The 18,690-nt window shown below is 37.5% G+C and overlaps 1 protein-coding gene across 8 annotated transcripts in view; it reads right to left on the bottom strand.

The window, feature by feature from the left end:
• Positions 1–18,690, bottom strand: part of CEP112 (centrosomal protein 112) — a 646,693-nt gene that overhangs the window by 500,636 nt on the left and 127,367 nt on the right. The gene's annotated exons all lie outside the window — the stretch shown is intronic.

The raw sequence follows: 18,690 nt of genomic DNA, 5'->3' as shown, positions 1-18,690 counted from the left end.
AAGCATCTAGAACCAGAAATACCATTTGACCCAGCAATCCTATTACTGGGTATATACCCAAAGGATTATAAATCATTCTACTAAAGCCATATGTACACATATATTTATTACAGTAGTGTTCACAGTAGCAAAGACTTGGAACCAACCCAAATGCCTATCAATAGACCGGATATAGAAAATGTGGGCCACATATACCATGGAATACTATGCAGCCATAAAAAAGGATGAGTTCATGTCCTTTGAGGGATATGAATGAAACTGGAAACCATCATTCTCAGCAAACTAACACAGGAACAGAAAACCAAACACCACATGGTCTCACTCATAAGTGGGAGTTGAACAAATGAGAACACATGGACACAGGGAGGGGAACATCATACACTGGGGCCTGTCAGGGGTTGGGGGGCTAAGAGAGGGACAGCATTAGGAAAAATACCTAATGTAGGTAACGGGTTGATGGGTGCAGCAAACCACCATGGCACGTGTATACCTATGTAACAAACCTGCACGTTCTGTACATGTATCCCAGAACTTAAAGTATAATAAGAAAAAAAAAAAAAAAGGAAGATGTGGTACATACATGCAATGGAATATTATTTAGCCACTAGAAAGGGGAAACCTCTCATATGTTAAAACTTGGATTAACCTTGAGGACATCATGCTGCGTGAAATAAGATAGTCACAGAGGGGCAAATACTGCATGATTCCAGTTACAGGAAATCTCTGAAATAGTCAAACCCATATAAACAAAGTAGAATGGTGGTTGCCAGGGGTTAGATGGAATGGAAAATGGGGAGGTGCTACTCAATGGGTACAGAGTTTTAGTCATGCAAGATAAACAAGTTCTAAAGATATGCCATATGACATTGTGCCTGTAGTTACTAATACTGCAGTGTACCTGAAAAATGTGTAGATCTCATGCTATGTGTTTCTACCACAATAAAAAGAGAAAGCAATGGCTAAAACTTAACACTACATTAAATGTGCATACATGTAAAATTCTTTCCCAGACCACCGACATGTTTTGACAACGAAGAATATAATGACAACAGCTACCACTGAATCCTTATTATAGTTCAGGAAGTGTGCTAAGTATTTTACCAGCTTTAGGCCATTTACTCTTCTCCAAAAAACTATGAGGTAGGTATCATTAACATCATTTTAAATGTGAAAAAACTAAGACTTAGCAAAATTGATTAACACAGCCACACTTGCACTACTGGTAAACTGGAAGGCAGTAGAAAAGAATTTGATCCAAGATCTCCCTGAATCAAAACCTATTCCACTGCATTACATCTTCTCCAAGACTTTTATATTCTGCTCATGGGATTAATATAAAATGAATTTGCAAAAATACCTCAGGTGCACATATCCATATCATTTCAAAACATAAGGTGCACAAAGGAAGCTAAAATGCAGTGCTGCAATACTTGAGGTCTCCTTCTTAACTCCCACATTATTACTGCTATTATTACCAGTCCCAAGATAAGATTTTTTTTAATTCTGTTATTTGAAGGCTGTAGTGTTTTCTACCTTGAACAATTTATTATAATAAAGGGCAGGCTAGTAAAATTCTGTTCATTTCTAAGCCCCTTTAATAAAATGCTCATTCCAAGAGAAATGGGATATTATAATCTATTTGCTATGGGAACAGAGCAGTAGAAATAACAATCTGTTACCATAAAATGTCTCCTAAATATGTGTTGAAATAAAGGTGACTCATTATTCAATGATTTCTTAAACATACACTTTAGTTAGCTTAGATCAATAAAGTCAAAAGTTATCAGGTTTAAAATATAACAATTTTTAAGAAATGAATTTTAAAATATACAACCAGAATGCTCTTAAAATAAAATTTAAATCTTCACCCACCCTCCATCTCTCCTTCTCCCTGCTACCACCTCTCTCTCCCCTCCTTCTCTCTCCTCTCTGTCGTCTCGCTCTCCCGCTCTGGTCAGGTTAATGTTACTGGGGTATTACGTGATTACCTCCTGGCTTTTGCATTTCAAACTATATTGAATAATTCTAACCATAATGCTGAGTAATGATTAAATCATCTTCCTCTCTAATATTTATGTATAGTCTTTTCCCCGTTTCAACAAATTAAACTGCCCATCCTGAATTTTTTTTTTTTTTTTTTTTTTTTTTTTTTTTGAAAGATTTTTTTTTTTTTTTTTCTTTTTTTTAAAATTTTTTTTTTCCTTTTTTTTTTTTTTTTTTTTTTTTTTTTTTTTTTTTTTTGAGAAGGAGTTTCACTCATGTTACCCAGGCTGGAGTGCAATGGCGCGATCTCGGCTCACCGCAACCTCCGCCTCCTGGGTTCAGGCAACTCTCCTGCCTCAGCCTCCTGAGTAGCTGGGATTACAGGCACGCACCACCATGCCCAGCTAATGTTTTTGTATTTTTAGTAGAGACGGGGTCTCACCATGTTGACCAGGAGGGTCTCGATCTCTTGACCTCGTGATCCACCCGCCTCGGCCTCCCATCCTGAATTTTATCATGACTTCCATAGGATGATTTTTCTCATACTATGAGATTATGTTTGTCTTTTTACAACGATTCTTACTCTAGTATCATAAAAGGATGAAAAGTACATTCCCAGTGACTTCATCAGTAATAGAAATCCCTTCTGAAGAGACTGATGTATGGCATCAGTCCCTTCAGCATACTACTCACCATATTCTATCAGGCTGGTACTACTTTTTAAAATGAATTTTGTAACATACCTGAGACCAAACTTTACCGGTTTGACAAAAAAGACTATTTCTCCCAAGAATGCTTCAAAAAATAACTTAAAGAATGCTATGTATAATATAGATTTTAAGTATATACATAGATACGATTGATTATTATATATCTAAGGCCTACCAGATGGACAAAACCGATCTAGTTGGTACTATCTGTGAAGGCTGACATAAAATTAGGAAGTCCTGGGGTTGTACCAGATACAACAGTCACTAGAGGGAAGACAAAAATTTGAAGTCGAGAAAAGGGGCCAAACGCAGTGGCTCACGCCTATAATCCCAGGACTTTGGGAGGCCAAGGCAGGTGGATTGAGGCCAGGAGTTTGAGACTATCCTGGCTAACATGGTGAAACCATGTCTCCACTAAAAACACAAAAATTAGCTGAGTGTGGTAGTGGGCACCAGTAATCCTTGCTACTCAGGAGGCTATGGCAGGAGAATCGCTTGAACCCGGCAAGCAGAAGTTGCAGTGAGCCGAGATCACACCATTGCACTCTAGGCTGGGCAACAAGAGCAAAACTCTGTCTCCAAAAAAAAAAAAAAGAAGTCAAGAAAAAGATTCTGAAGCAGAAAAACAAAATAGCAGTCAATAATGCTGAAAGGACAAGGCAAAAGAAACTGGATAAAGTTTAAGCAGGTCAAAAAGAAAAAAGAAGATGCTGATACAATTTCTTCAAACACCAAACACTTGCCAAGACATAACTGTGGTTAGAAGCTGGCATGCTTTCTCACACACAGATAAATATTACATGAAATGAAAAGTGGCCTCAGCATTAAGATCCGTATTTGTCAAATACTTTTGTATATACTGATGCCAACTTTCTGATTGAAGAAGCAAACTATGTGATGTCACTTATTCATTTTATTATTGAGTTTTAAAGCATTTTCTGAACACTAATGTTTTGCACACAATTCTACACCTAAAGTACATACATTTTGAATCTATAATGTCAAGTGAACGCCTATAAGCATATATAAAGTATCCTAAAAATGACATTTTGCCAAAATAATTTTTTAAACAGAATATAAAGAGCTAAAAGAATGAAAAATAGGGGAGTTCTTAAAAATGGAGTAAAAAATTATTCAAGAAAAAGAATGCTGATATAGAATTATGTTTCACAGGCTGTAACAGATAATACAGAAGCAGAATTCAGTGGTATATGACATGAGAATCAGGAAAGAAAGAAGTTACTGCATATAAAATGATGAACAGATTACCTTGCATGAACTGGTATCTCCTTGCACTGGGAACTCAAAAGTAGCACTTGGAAAACTAGGTTGGACTTCATAAATCGATGTAACGTATAAGCATTAATTATAATAGGCATGATACTAGGAATTCAAGTTTTTAATCACGGGAAAATGAGAAAAAATGTACTTGTTGGCTATGGAGTAAGAGAAGACAGGGAGAGTCACTGGTAGGTTACTGGAAGAGTCAGGGATGAGGCAACAATGGCCTGGACTCAACTGGTAGCTGTGGAAACAGAAGGGAAGAGAGCAGATCCAAGAAAATTTTCAGAGAAGTAAAACGGATGATTCTGCAACATACTAAGTAAGGGAGATGAGGGCCGGGATCACACCTGTAATCCCAGCACTTTGGGAGGCCGAGACGGCCAGATCACCTTAGGTTGGGAGTTCGAGACCAGCCTGACCAACATAGAGAAACCCCACCTCTACTAAAAATACAAAATTAGCCAGGCGTGGTGGCACATGCCTGTAATCCCAGCTGCTCAGGAGGCTGAGGCAGGAGAATCACTTAACCTGGGAGGCAGAGGTCGCAGTGAGCCGAGGTCGTGCCATTATACTCCAGCCAGGGCAACAAAAGCAAAACTCTCTCTCAAAAAAAAATAAAAATAAGGGAGAAGAAAAGTGGTAAAAACATAAATCTCCCAGTTTCAAAATTTAATATGCCAACAGAATGATGATGATGCCAGTTGAGAATTAAGAGGAAATCTGGAAAAGGGTATTATTTTGATATTAATTATCATAGATATGATTTTCTATAAGTCTTAGAAAATGTAAAATATCCCATGAGCTTTTCATTGTACAACATCTATTGATAGAAGAAATCAGTCTGGACATATAAATGCTGGAGTTTTACACACAAACTTAATTTGCAACCTTGTAGGAGTTAAAAATTAAAAAGGGGTAGTATTAGGCAACTACTTGGTATCCACAGTTCTCCTATGGCAAACTCCTATGGCAAAAAGCGCAACTAATTTTATCTTATTTCACAAGCTTCTTATGAAAATAGGACATATTTTGGCTGGGCACGGTGGCTCATGCCTGTAATCCCAGCACTTTGAGAGGCCAAGGTGGGCGGATCACGAGGTCAGGAGATTGAGTTCATCATGGCCAACATGGTGAAACCCTGTCTCTTCTAAAATACAAAAAATTAGCCGGACATGGTGGTACATGCCTGTAGTCCCAGCTACTCAGGAGGTTGAGGCAGGAGAATCGCTTGAACCCAGGAGGCGGAGGTTGTAGTGAGCCGAGATCACGCCACTGCACTCCAGAGCAAGACTCTGTCTCAACAACAACAAAAAGGACATATTTTCATAAGAAGTTTTTGCGCCACTGCACTCCAGCCTGGGCAACAGAGCAAGACTGCATAAGTCTTAAAGATACATAAGTTATGATTTATGACAAAAGGTGCATAAGTCTATACGTTTATGATTTATGAAGTTATAAATCATAAATCTTAAAAATAAATTCTGATAACTCTTTTACAAATTGAAAACTCATGAACCACTAGAAGATGTGAACATTGTCAGCCTCTCTAAAGCCTTCTTAGTTACCCTCTACCCAAAGGTAACCACTATTTTGACCTCTATCAGCACAAATAAATTTTGTCTTTTTTCAAACTTTGTATAAATGGATTCACAGAGTACGTAACTCTTTTGGGTCAGGTTTCTTCATGCTTATTATATGCCTATGGAATTCAACCATGTTGTAGAATGTAACAGTAGTTTAATCTTTTTCAATACTGTATATAGTATGCTAAAATAATTGATCCATTCTACTGATGAGTTGTCTTCAGTTTTTGACTATTAAAAATAATGTGGCCTGTAATCCCAGCAATCTGGGAGGCCGAGGCAAGCAGATCATGAGGTCAGGGGTTTGAGACTAGCCTGGCCAACATAGTGAAACTCCATCTCTACTAAAAATACAAAATTAGCCAGGTGTGGTGGCGCATGCCTGTAATCCCAGCTGCTCGGGAGGCTGAGGCAGGAGAATTGCTTGAACCCAGGAGGTGGAGGTTGCAGTGAGCTGAGACCATGCCTTTGCACTCCAGCCTGAGTGACAGAGAGAGACTCTGTCTAAAAATAAATAAATAAATAAACAAAATAATGTGGCTATGAAGACTTTCATACATGTTTTATGATGCATACATGCACAGATTTCTTTTGATTATACATGTTGCAGTGAAATCACGGAGTCATAAGATGTGCCTATGTCAAGCCTCAGTAGTTACCATCAAAGAGCTTTTCAAACCGGATATAACAATTTGAACTCCTTGCAGCAGTGTATGAGACTTCAGACTATTCTGCATGTTTGTCAAAACTTGGTACTGTGATTTTGTTTGTTTTTGTTAAATTTAGCCCTTTTTGTCGGTATGTAGAGATATTGAACTGATTGAACTGTATTTCTCTATTAATGATTTGAGTACCTTTTTAAGTGTTTACTAATCATCTGAATATATTCTTTTGTGTGCTGCCTATTCAAGTATATTGCTCTTTTTTATTGAATTGTTTTTCTTGTTGATTTTTAGAAAGACTTTCTATATTTAAAATGCAAGACCTTTATTGAATAAAGGAATTGCAAATATCTTCTTCTATTCTGAATTGCGTTTTCCCTTTCTTTTTTACTTCTTCTTTTTCTGGGGGGCGGGGGTAGAGGGTGAGGGACAGAATCTGGCTCTGTTGCCCAGGCTAGAATGCAGTGGAGCTTTCTCAGCTCACTGCAGCCTCCACCTACCAGTTCAAGAGATTCTCATACCTCAGCCTCCCAAGTAGCTGGAAGCATGCACCAACCACACTTGGCTAATTTTTGTATTTTTAGTAGAAACAGGGTTTTGCCTTGTTGGCCAGGCTGGTCTTAAAACTTCTGGTCTCAAGTGATTCACTCACCTTGGCCTTCCAAAATGCTAGGATTACATGCATAAGTCACCATGCCCAGCCCCTTTTCCCTTTCTTAATGATACCTTTGGTGAACAAAAAGTATTAATTTTAATATATTCTAATTTATTAGCATTTTTCTTCAAAGTTAACATTTAATTTCCCTTTTAAGAAATCTTTGGGCCAGGTATGATGGCTCACACCTGTAATCCCAGCACTTTGGGATGTCAAGGTGAGCAGATTGTGAGGTGAGGAGATTGAAACCATCCTAATATGGTGATACACCGTCTCTATTAAAAATACAAAAATTAGCTGGACATGGTGGTGCGCACCTGTAGTCCCAGCTACTCAGGAGGCTGAGGCAGGGAAATCGTTTGAACGCTGGAGACAGAGGTTGCAGTGAGCTGAGATCCCACCATTGCACTCCAGCCTGGGTGACAGAGAGAGATTCCATCTCAAAAAAAGAAAGAAAGAAAGAAATCTTTGACTAGTCCAAGCCAAGTAGGCATTCTAAGATTTCTTCTATAAGTTTTACTATTTTATCTAGACATTCAATTCTAAGATGTTCCTAAAATTGGTTTATTAAATGATGTAAAGGTTCAGGATGAATTTTTTCCATATGAATATTCAATTGACCAACTCAATTGATTGAAAGAACCACTTTTCACAGTGAATGGCTTGATAAAAAATAAATAAATAAACTAAATAATTGTAATTTTCATTAAAACTATTATCTATATTGCTAGTCTCCCCAATTCAAAAGAACAAGGAGAAAATGATTTTAGAATTATTATATAATGAATATACATTGAGAAACAAAAATATAGCCACCACCAAAATAAGTATTGCAGAAAATTAAAATTTTTGTCAAGCAAGGAAAAACATTATGTTTGACCTAAGTAGCAAATAAAGCAGAATTTAAATGTTAATTTATGGAAAAAAAAAAAATTAAGCTGGCCAGGCGTGGTAGCTCATGCCTGTAATTCCCGCACTTTGGGAGGCCTAGAAAGGCGGATCACCTGAGGTCAGGAGTTCGAGATCAGCCTGGCCAACATGGCAAAATCCTGTCCCTACTAAAAACTACAAAAATTAGCTGCATGTGGTGGCACACACCTGTAATCCTAGCTACTGGGGAGGCTGAAGCAGGAGAATCACCTGAACACAGGAGGCAGAGGTTACAGTGAGCTGAGATCGCGCAACTGCCCTCCAATCTGGGCAACAGAGCAAGACTGTCTCAAAAAAAATACAATAATACAATAATAATAATATGTATTTGTGACAGATACAATGTGATGAGAAGATCATTTTACCTCTGAGGATCTTCCTGCCTAAACCCATAAGCCCAGTCTAATCATGAGGAAACCATCTGACAGATATTACTAGATGAGCATTTTACAATATGTCTGACCCAATCAATACTCCTCAATCACAGTGATAAAAACAAGGCAGACTGAGAAATTATCACAACCAAGGGGAGAGTAAGGAGGCATAACAACTAAACTTCATGTGTTCCTAGATGAGATCCTGGAAAAGAAACAGAACACTAGGTAAAAACTAAGGAAATCTGAATAAACTAAAGACTTTAGCTAACAGTGCAACAATATTGATTCATTTATTGTGAAAAGTGTACCAAGATAATGTAAAATGTTAAAAATAGGAGAAACCGAGTTCAGGTTATATGGGAATTCTTTGTACTATCTTCTTAAATTTTCTGTAAATCTAAAACTGTTCAGAAATGTGTCTATTTTTAAATGGCCATTTTACTCAACGTGATGAATTGGTGCTATTTTGGTATTTCTGCATTATGATCATTGTGCGATTGGGAGAAAAAATGGTGATAGAAACTATAAAATCAAATTCTAGCTATCTCAGTGAGTCCATGAATAGTTCTATGAATTATCATATGTCACTACTATGTCTATGGCTTTTGACACTCCTTAAGGTAAAGGATCTTAACTTATCTTAACCTACCACAGAGCATCATAAATGGAATTCAGATTGTCACTGAATTTGAATTTTTTCTTTAAAGTTCATTTTCATTTTCACTACCCTAACTGAAATTTAACATTTCCCTTCAATTGTGAATGTAGTCATCAGACAAAGGTAGCATTGGCAATACCTGGAACAAACAGAAATCATGGATATTTTTATAGTTCATTACATTATTGAGCAGTCACTGAATATTGTTTACCCTCATCAGTATTCAGAAATTACTACCATGCCTACTGCTAGATCTTGATATTTACTGCATTAATGTACAAGCATATGTATTACTTTATCACAGTTTTGATCTACTAATATTTTAACAACTGAAACTCAATATAATTTTTCTTTGTAATCTTTTATTTGATTTTTAAAATATTATTCTAAGAAGGACTACACAGACTTCACCAGATTCCCAGCAGGGTCCATGGTACAAAAAATGTTAAGAACGCCAGTAAGAAAGCCTAGAATCTCAATAACCCACAGACTTTCAGTATGTCTAAACCCTAATGTCAATAGAGCTCTATCATTTTACAGCCTTCATCTTCCTAAGCATCTAGCAATGAAGCTATAATTTTTATATTTTTGTTTTAATATTTGTTTTAAAAATCTAATGTTTGCATACTTTCACTATGAGTTTCTCATAAGAAAATCCCTGCCAATACCAAAATACGTAAGTCTCACAATCTATATAAGTGTCTGCTTACAATAAATGGCAGTAAGACAACAAGACTCAACAAAAAAGAAAGAAGCCTGAAAGAACAACAAAACAGAGAAACTGATTCTCAGTGACAGTCTCGTCTTTCATCTTAAGCCAGGCCTTGACCTCTACCTTGTTTAATTATTAAATCAGGAGCTGCTCAGCAAGACCTGTCTAGTTTTGACAATTCTTAAATTCAATCCTGCTGACAGACTCTGTCCATTTTTCTCTATATTTACTAATATTACCTATGACAAAGTTTGAACGTTAATTTTTAAAATTCAACTTTCATTAAAAAGAACGAAGGTTCTCTGACAGGTACCTCTTGGCTCTAAAGCTAGACTTTTCTTTTTATCCCAAACTTATAAAAATTAAAAATTCCATTATGAATGATACTCCCTCAATATTATTTAATAAATAAAATATACCCACGCAATAAACATCAAAGCAATATACTTTACAAATTTCCATTTTAATATTATTTATTTATTAAATATATTCACTTTTGGGCCTGGCGTGGTGGCTCAAGCCTGTAATCCCAGCACTTTGGGAGGCCAAGGCGGGTGGATCACGAGGTCAAGAGATCGACACCATCCTGGTCAACATGGTGAAACCCCGTCTCTACAAAAATACAAAAAATTAGCTGGACATGATGGCACGTGCCTGTAATCCCAGCTACTCAGGAGGCTGAGGCAGGAGAATTGCCTGAACCCAGGAGGCGGAGGTTGCGGTGAGCCGAGATCGCACCATTGCACTCCAGCCTGGGTAACAAGAGCGAGACTCCATCTCAAAAAAAAAAAAAAAAAAATATTCACTTTTGTGAATTTAAATGTTGAAATAATGAAAATGTATTTTAGATTTAAATTTGGTTTTTGTCCATGGCTTTAAATATCAAAGAGCTATCTGTACACCCATGTTCATGCCAGCATTATTCACAGTAGCTAAAAGGTAGAAGTAACTCAAGTATCCATCTACCAATGCATGGACACACATGTATGCATAGAGGGGAATATTATTCAGCCTTTAAAAAGAAACTGACACACGCCACAACATGAATAGACCATAATGACATTATGCGAAGTGAAATACGTCAGTCACTAAAGGATAAATACTGCATAATTCCACTTATATGAGATTCCTGGAATGGTCAAATTTGTAAGAGACTGAAAGTAGAAAGGTGGTTGTGAGGAGCTGAATGAAGAAGGCAAATGGAGAGTTATTGTTTACCTGGTACAGAGTATTAGGAAAGATGAAAAAATAGTAGCGATTGTTGCACCACAATGTAAATGTACATAATGCCATTGAACCATATACTTAAAATTATTAAAATGGTAAATTTCATGTTATGCCTATTCAGTAAAGAAAGAATGAGGAAAAAGAATCTGACGATTTATTTGTATCCTAAATATATTAAATGTTCCCATAAATCAAGGAAAAGAATAACTGAATTTAAAAATAGACAAAGGGGATTAATTGGCAATTTTAAAAGGCCAAGAAACATAAGAGCCAAAAGAGAAATGGAAATTAAAATAATACATTTTTCAAGTTAGAAACAAAAAAATTTTTTTTGAAACCAGGTTATACTCTGTCACCCAGGCTGGAGTGCAGGGGTGTGATCATTGCTCTTTGCAGCTTTGGCTTCCTGGGCTCAAGTAATCCTCCTACCTCAGCCCCACAAGCAGCTGGGACTACAAGTGTGTGCTACCATGCCCAGCTAATTTTTGTATTTTTTGTGGAGATGGGGTCTTGCTGTGTTGCCCAGGGTGGTGTCAAACTCCTGGGCTCAAGTAATCCACCTGCCTCGGCCTCCCAAAGTGCTAGGATTACAGGCATGAGCCACCATGCCTGGCTAAAATACTTTAAAATTTGATAAGTCCAAGTCTTAGCAAGGATGTGAAGACAATTCATACTCTTTTTGAGCAGTAACATAAACCGGTATTACCACTTTGAAAAGCTTACTATGGATACAGAAATTATACTCTTAAATACTCTGGAAAGCAGTGATTTTCAAATTGTGGGTCTCAACCCATGTGAAATCAAGTTGTAAATCACAACCCAGCAATTTTTAAATGAAATTAAACAAAATAAAAATAACAGAATATATTAGAGTAAATGGCCAAAAGTAAAAATGAAACTTTTGTTTGGGTTATAAATATGCAGACAGATGTGTGTTCATATATGTACTTGTGTATGTTCTGGGCATAATTTATAAAATTTCTTTCTTACTGGGAGTCATGGTCAAAAATTAAATGAAAGCCAATGGCTTAGAGCAGCAGTTCTCAAAGTATGGTCAACAAACTCTTGAGCTTCCACAAGACTCTTTTAGTAGATCCACAAGGTCAAAACTATTTCTATAATTATACTAAGACATAAACTGCGCATTTCACTATCATTTTCTCACAAGTATACAGTGGAGGTTTCCAGAGGCTAGGTGGCACGTGATATCACAACATAATAAATGCAAAGATAGATATGAGAATCCAGCTGCCTTCTAAGCCAGAGGTTAAAAAGTTTTTTTAAATATAGCCCCCAAAGAAAGCACACATCAGACTAGTGTGTTTAATTACTAAAAAGAGGCCCCAATTTTGACTCTGAGCAACCTAAACAAAATTGAAAACATGATCATCTACAAGAACCTTGCCTGTGCATATTAAGCTTTTCTCCTTTTTAAATCCAATGACTTAATTTCAATATCTTAATTTATAAGTGATAACACAATTAAAACAAAAAGGAAATCACATTTTTTTTACTTATTGTTTTAAGTTGAATTGTGTCCTCCAGAAAGATATGTTGAAGCCCAATCCGTCGTACCTACAACTATGGCCTTATTTCATTGGAAATAGTGTCTTTGCAGATATAAGCCAGTTAAAATCAGATCATACTGGATTAGGGTGGGCCCTAAACCCAACAACTTCTGTCATTATGAGAAGGCCATGAGCATGAGAAGACACCGAGACACAGAAATACACAAGGAAGACGCAAATGTTGACAGAGCAGGACTGCCACGCTGTAACTCTAAGCCAGAAAATGCCGAGGACCACCCACAGCCACCAGAAGCTCCAGAGACTAGAATTTTCTTCTTCCAGAACCTTCAAAAAAGAGCAGGTTCCCGCTGGCGCCTTGCTTTCATACTTCAGGCCTTCAAACTGTGAGGCAATAAACTTCTGTTGCTCTAAGCCATTATGTTTGTGGTCATGTGCCACGGCAGCCCTAGGAAATCAACACATCTAACAAATTCGCCAACTTTCAGTTTGTTTTTATTTTTTTATTTTTATTTTTTTGAGATGGAGTCTCACTCTGTTGCCCAGGCTGGAGTGCAGTGGCATGATCTCAGGTCACTGCAATCTCTGCCTCCTGAGTTCAAGCGATTCTCCTGCGTCAGCCCCCTGAGTAGCCAGATTTACAGGCGCACGCTACCATGACCAGCTAATTTTTGTATTTTGAGTAGAGACAGGATTTTACCATGTTGGCCAGGCTGCTCTCGAACTCCTGACCTCAAGTGATCTGCCCACTTCAGCTTCCCAAAGTGCTGGATTACAGGCGTAAGCCACAGCACCCAGCCTGTTTTCATTAAAAACAGCCTTGATTTGAAAATGCAGAAGAATGGACACTCACATATACTTTCAATAAGAGAGTAATTTTAATATGTAGATATTAATTTTTTCTTTTTCATCATCTCTTTTCTAAAGTTTCAATAGTGAGCTTGTATATCTTTTGCAATAACAAAAACTTTAATTTTGAAACCACTTTTGTGACCGCTATTTAACATTTCTCTGTAAGTTCCAGTCAATGTACAATAAATTATAAAATATTTACTACATACACATAAAGGGCTGAAATTTCTAACACGCATTTATTCCTGAGTCTTTTATACAGCAGAAATATAAAACTTTATAAACAAAAGTTTGAGACTCAGGAATAAATATCACAAAAGATGTCCTAAAAACCTCAGAGTTGTGTTTTCTTTATTAACTTGGCATGTTGATTCTAAATGTACGATCATCCCTTGGTATCTGAAGGAAACTAATTGCAGGACCCCCTACAATAACAAAATCCAGAGATGCTCAAGTCCCTTATGTCAAATGGCATAGTATTTGCATATGCCTTACACATATCCTGCTGTGTATTTTAAATCATAACCAAATTACCTACAATATGCCTGATATAATGTAAATGCTATGTAAATAGCTGTAATCCCACTAAACCTAGATACCTGCAAAAAAAAAAAAAATGAACACTATGAAAGAAAGCTGTTATGCAGTATTTTTATTTGTATTATTTCTACTGTATCATTTTATTGTTTTTTAAAATGTTTTCTAATATTTTTATCTGCATTTGGTTGAATCACAAATGGGGAACCCACAAATTTAGACAGCTGATTTTATTTGTAAAAGGAATGGGCCCATAGTGGCCAAGACTCTTCTGATGAGAAAGGAAGGAAGTCTTCCTTATCAGACATCAAGAGTAATTACAAAGCTATAATAGTGATGACAGTATAACCATTGCAGAGCCAGAGAAATTATCCAGTCTTCACATATATAGAAGTTCAATATTTAATAGTGGGCATGACAGATCAATGAAGGAAGGAGGAATTACTCTAAAGTAAAGCTGGAAAGAAAGTTATCCACATAGAAAAAAGCAAAATTAAACCCCTATCTTGTATTAGTTACAGAAACTAACTCCAGAAGGTTTCAGGCCTCAAGGTTAAAGGCAAAACTTTCAAGCTTTTTATAGAATATATAGGTGAACCTTCCTGCACTTACAATAGAGACAGATTTGTTTAACAAGACATAAAAAGCACTATTTTTTTTTTTTTTTTGAGACAGAGTCTTGCTTGCTCTATTGCCCAGGCTAGAGTGCAGTGGCATGATCTCAGTTCATAGCAACCGCCGCCTCCTGGGTTCAAGCCATTCTCCTACCTCAGCCTCTCGAGTAGCTGGGATTATAGGCAAGCATCACCATGCCTGGCTAATTTTTGTATTTTCAGTAGAGATGGGGTTTCTCCATGTTGGCCAGGCTGATATTAAATTCCTGAGCTCAGGTGATTCACCAACCTCAGCCTCCCAAAATATTGGGGTCACATGCATAAGCCACCACGCCCAGTCAAAAAAGCACTAATTATAGAAGACTTATAAATTTGACTAAGTTAAAATAAGAACATTCTTCATCAAAAGACCATCTCTACCTCCAAATCATATCAGCTGTTGTATTACAATCAAATACAACTTTGATTGTAATACATCAGCTGATATGATTTGGAGGGAGAGATGGAGACTGTCTCTCTCCAAAGTTGTATTTCTCTCCCTTAGGATTACAAGGCTTGCTGATTGCACATGGGGATTTGGGAAGGCGAGTTCAACAGTGGTCCTGTGCTACTGTGGAGATCTCTCCCTGAGGCTCACCCCACCCTTGCTACTTGAGCACACTCTAATTGACGAATACAAGGACCTGGTCTTCTGGGTTTTCCCCAATATGCCTAAGAGTAACTTTTAAACCCAAAAGACATGGGCTCACAGTCCAAAATACCTAGATACCTGCAAAAAAACTCTATGGAAGAAAGTCAGCAGTATTCGCATATACGTATTATCATCTATATTATCATTCATAACACATAGCACACTATGACATATAATATTCTGAAGATAAATTATGAGAACAGATGAACTAAGGATTTTAAACAAGCTTAATCAATAAAGAGTCAAATGAGGCCAGGCACAGTGGCTAACACCTGTAATCCCAGCACGTTGGGAGGCTGAGGTGGGCAGACCTGAGGTGGGCAGATCTGAGGTGGGCAGATCACCTGAGGTCAGGAGTTTGAGACCAGCCTGGCCAACATGGTGAAACCCCATCTCTACTAAAAATACAAAAATCATCTGGGCATGGTGGCATGTACCTATAATCCCAGCTACTCAGATGGCTGAGGCAGAGAATTGCTTGAACCCAGGAGGTATAGGTTGCGGTGAGCTGAGATCACACCACTGCACTACAGCCTGGGCGACAGAGTGAAACTCCATCCCAATCAATCAATCAAATAAACAGCCAAAATACTAGTCATAAAAAATAATAACTGAAATAAAAAAATAACAGATCCTTACGCAGAAGTAACTCTACCAAAGAATTAACTGATGAGAGTCAGATCAGAACAAGAAACTATCACAGAAATAAAGAATATGAAGCAAATACAAAGAGATAAAAAACATAGCATAAGATGTAAGAGGTAGAAGGGATAGATCTTTTCAAAGAAATAATGATTGTGAATATACTGTTCAAACCAAAGAAAAAAACTCAAATTTAAAGGGCTCAAAATAATGCCAAGAAGTCCATAACTAGAGACGCTATGGTTATATTTACATACATAAAAATGAAAGAGATGGATGTTCAGAACTGCTCATTTCCTCCATACTTGAAAACCAAGTGGGGTCATGTGTTTTTCTAATGTTTATTTTTTATTAATAGGTGTGGCTCCAGTGTCTTCTGGCAATGGATACTGAGAGAAAGAAACCTAAAGGTATCTTAGTACTTTTTCCCTATTAGTGACTTAATTTTTTGTTGTTTTTTCTTCGGGGTAGGGGAATGGGGAGAGGATGGTGGTGGTTTACAATTTGGACACTCAAAGGATTGTAGAGCCTCAAGGACTCCCAGGGATCTGTCTACCACACTTGGCCAGTTACCATGGTAAAAACCTCAACTGTGCCTCAAGCCTCCCAATCCAGAGACTGTTGTATTCTCTCCAGAAGACAACCTAATGTCTTCTGCTGAGTTAGGCAATCTCATGCTTCACAAAATGAGGGAGAAGATATAAAGATTTGGTCATTTTTTTGTTATTTTATTATTTTTACAAAGTTGTATTATAAGACACTTCAAATATCTACAAAATTAGAAGGAAGAGTATAATAAACCCCCTTGTACCCAGCACTTCAATTAAACATCTAGCTGCTTCTTAAATAGACCTTCCAGCAATTTAGTGTTGAAGAACCACTTATAATCCCTCTTCCAGGGATGCCTGGAGTCTCTGAAGGTCCCATGGTGTAATTTGGCTTGCTTCCCAGATTTCTTCACTGCTGATTTAGGGTTATGCTTTCCTGAGCCTGCTAGATCAATTTCAACAAATCCATTGCTTTTCCAACTCCAAAAATTGTATTGCCCTCCCATTCTCTTTGTCCATCCAGGCTTATGCCTTTTTCTTTACCCTATTCCTATCATTTCCATGGAAGGGAATGGAGGCCCAAACAGTATTCAACTCTTCACCAAACAAATGTGTTAATTTTTTCTTCTGTTGCTCCATTGCCCAGGCTGGTATGCAGTGGCACAATCACACCTCACTGCAGCCTTGACCTCCTGGGCTCAAGTAATCCCTCCTGCCTCAGCCTCTCAAGTAACTGGGACTACAGGCACATCCCACCAGGCCCAGCTAATTTGGGTTTTTTTGAAGAGACGTGGTCTCGCCATGTTACCGTAGATGGTCTTGAACTCCTGGGTTCAATCAATCTAACCATCTCAGTCTCCCAAATTGCTGGGAACTTCTTAAACTGAGTCCTTCTTTTTTCGTTTGTATGTCTCTTGATTGTCATTCTTGTATGTTACATTTTTTAACATAATATTTACAATGATCTGAGTACGTATTGTGTAACTTAATTTATGTATATTAATATAATACTTCCAACAACTTACATTATATTGTACTACTGTTATTCTATTCCACAAGTGAGAACAATTAACATCTGAAGAGCTTACACAACACCCAAGCTATTAAGAAGTTGGGATTTGAACCCACGAGTGTCTGACCCTAAAGTCCGGTTCCAAACATCTGTGCATACCACTTCTCATTTGTTTTTCAATGTGAGGTAGGCCAGAGTACTAGTCTAAGGATGCAAGGTAACACACTCTAAGATATAGGTGTGATATGCCTGGGTAACTGACTCTTATTCGAATTCCACAGCTTTAAATTCAAGAAAGTACTTGGACCAAGCTAGGCTGGCCTGGGGAGGTTGTGAATGGTAATGAGGGCAGAGTTCATGCCTGGGATGTAACACTTGACCATTCTATGAGGCCATATTACATACAGATGCTCTTTGACTTATAATGAGATTATGTTCCAATAAATCTATCATTAAGTTTCAAATATTAAGTTAAAAATGCATTTAATACACCTAACCTACCAAACATCATAGCTCAGCCTGGCCTACCTTAAATGTCCTCAGAACACCTACATTAGCATACAGATGGGCAAAATCATCTAGCACAAAGCCTATTTTATAATGAAGAACAGGGTGTTTCATGTAACTTACTGAATGCTGTATTGAACGTGAAGAATAGAATGACTGTACAGATGGTCTCCAACTTATGATGGCTTGACTTACATGATTTTTTGACTTTATGACAGTGTAAAAGCAATATGCCTTCAGTAGAAACCACATTTTCAGTACCCATGCAATCATTTTGGGACATAACCCCATAGTAAATTGTGGAGCATCTGATATTCTACTGAATGCATCTTACTTTTGCCCATCATAAAGTCAAAAAATTATAAGTCAAACCTGCATTAAGTAGGGGACCATTTGTATCAAATAAAAAGACTGATGAGGTACACTGGCCGTGGACATGAGGAGCTCTGACCCACATGCAGAGTAGCCTTCCAGCAGAACTGTTCCAGGCTTATGGATCTTAGGATATAAGGCAGGATCCTAAAGAGTTAAAGAAAGTCACTTCCTCAGACCTGGACTCCACAGCCATGTATTCAATGAAAAGTCTCTTCGGGAGATCCTCTATCTTACCCTGACCAGTGTCATGGGTCTTTCTGCTGTGTAGCCTGATTGTGGTGACCTCCTTCAGAATTATTTCAGTAAGGAACATTTTGGGCTTACCCATGTGATGTCTGTGTCTGGTTCCTGAGTCAACATATGATCTATTAAGAAAATTTGTCAGAGTGGTCACACTACTCCAATCTCCCTATTTGATTTCCTTCACATGAGCATTATTTTCAGAAAAACAATCAAGTATTCCATTAAAAAAGATAGAAAATAAATTGCCGGGCATGGTTGCTCATGACTCTAATCCCAGCACTTTGCGAGGCCAAAGTGGGCAGATCGCTTAAGCGCAGGAGTTCAAGACCAGCCTGGCCAACATGGCGAAACCCTGTCTCTAC

This window comes from Cebus imitator, unplaced genomic scaffold (genome assembly GCF_001604975.1).
Source record: "Cebus imitator isolate Cc_AM_T3 unplaced genomic scaffold, Cebus_imitator-1.0 Scaffold229, whole genome shotgun sequence".
NCBI classification, from domain to species: Eukaryota; Metazoa; Chordata; class Mammalia; order Primates; family Cebidae; genus Cebus; species Cebus imitator.
Note: the sequence above shows the minus strand (reverse complement) of the source record. Positions and strands in the feature narration are given on the sequence as shown.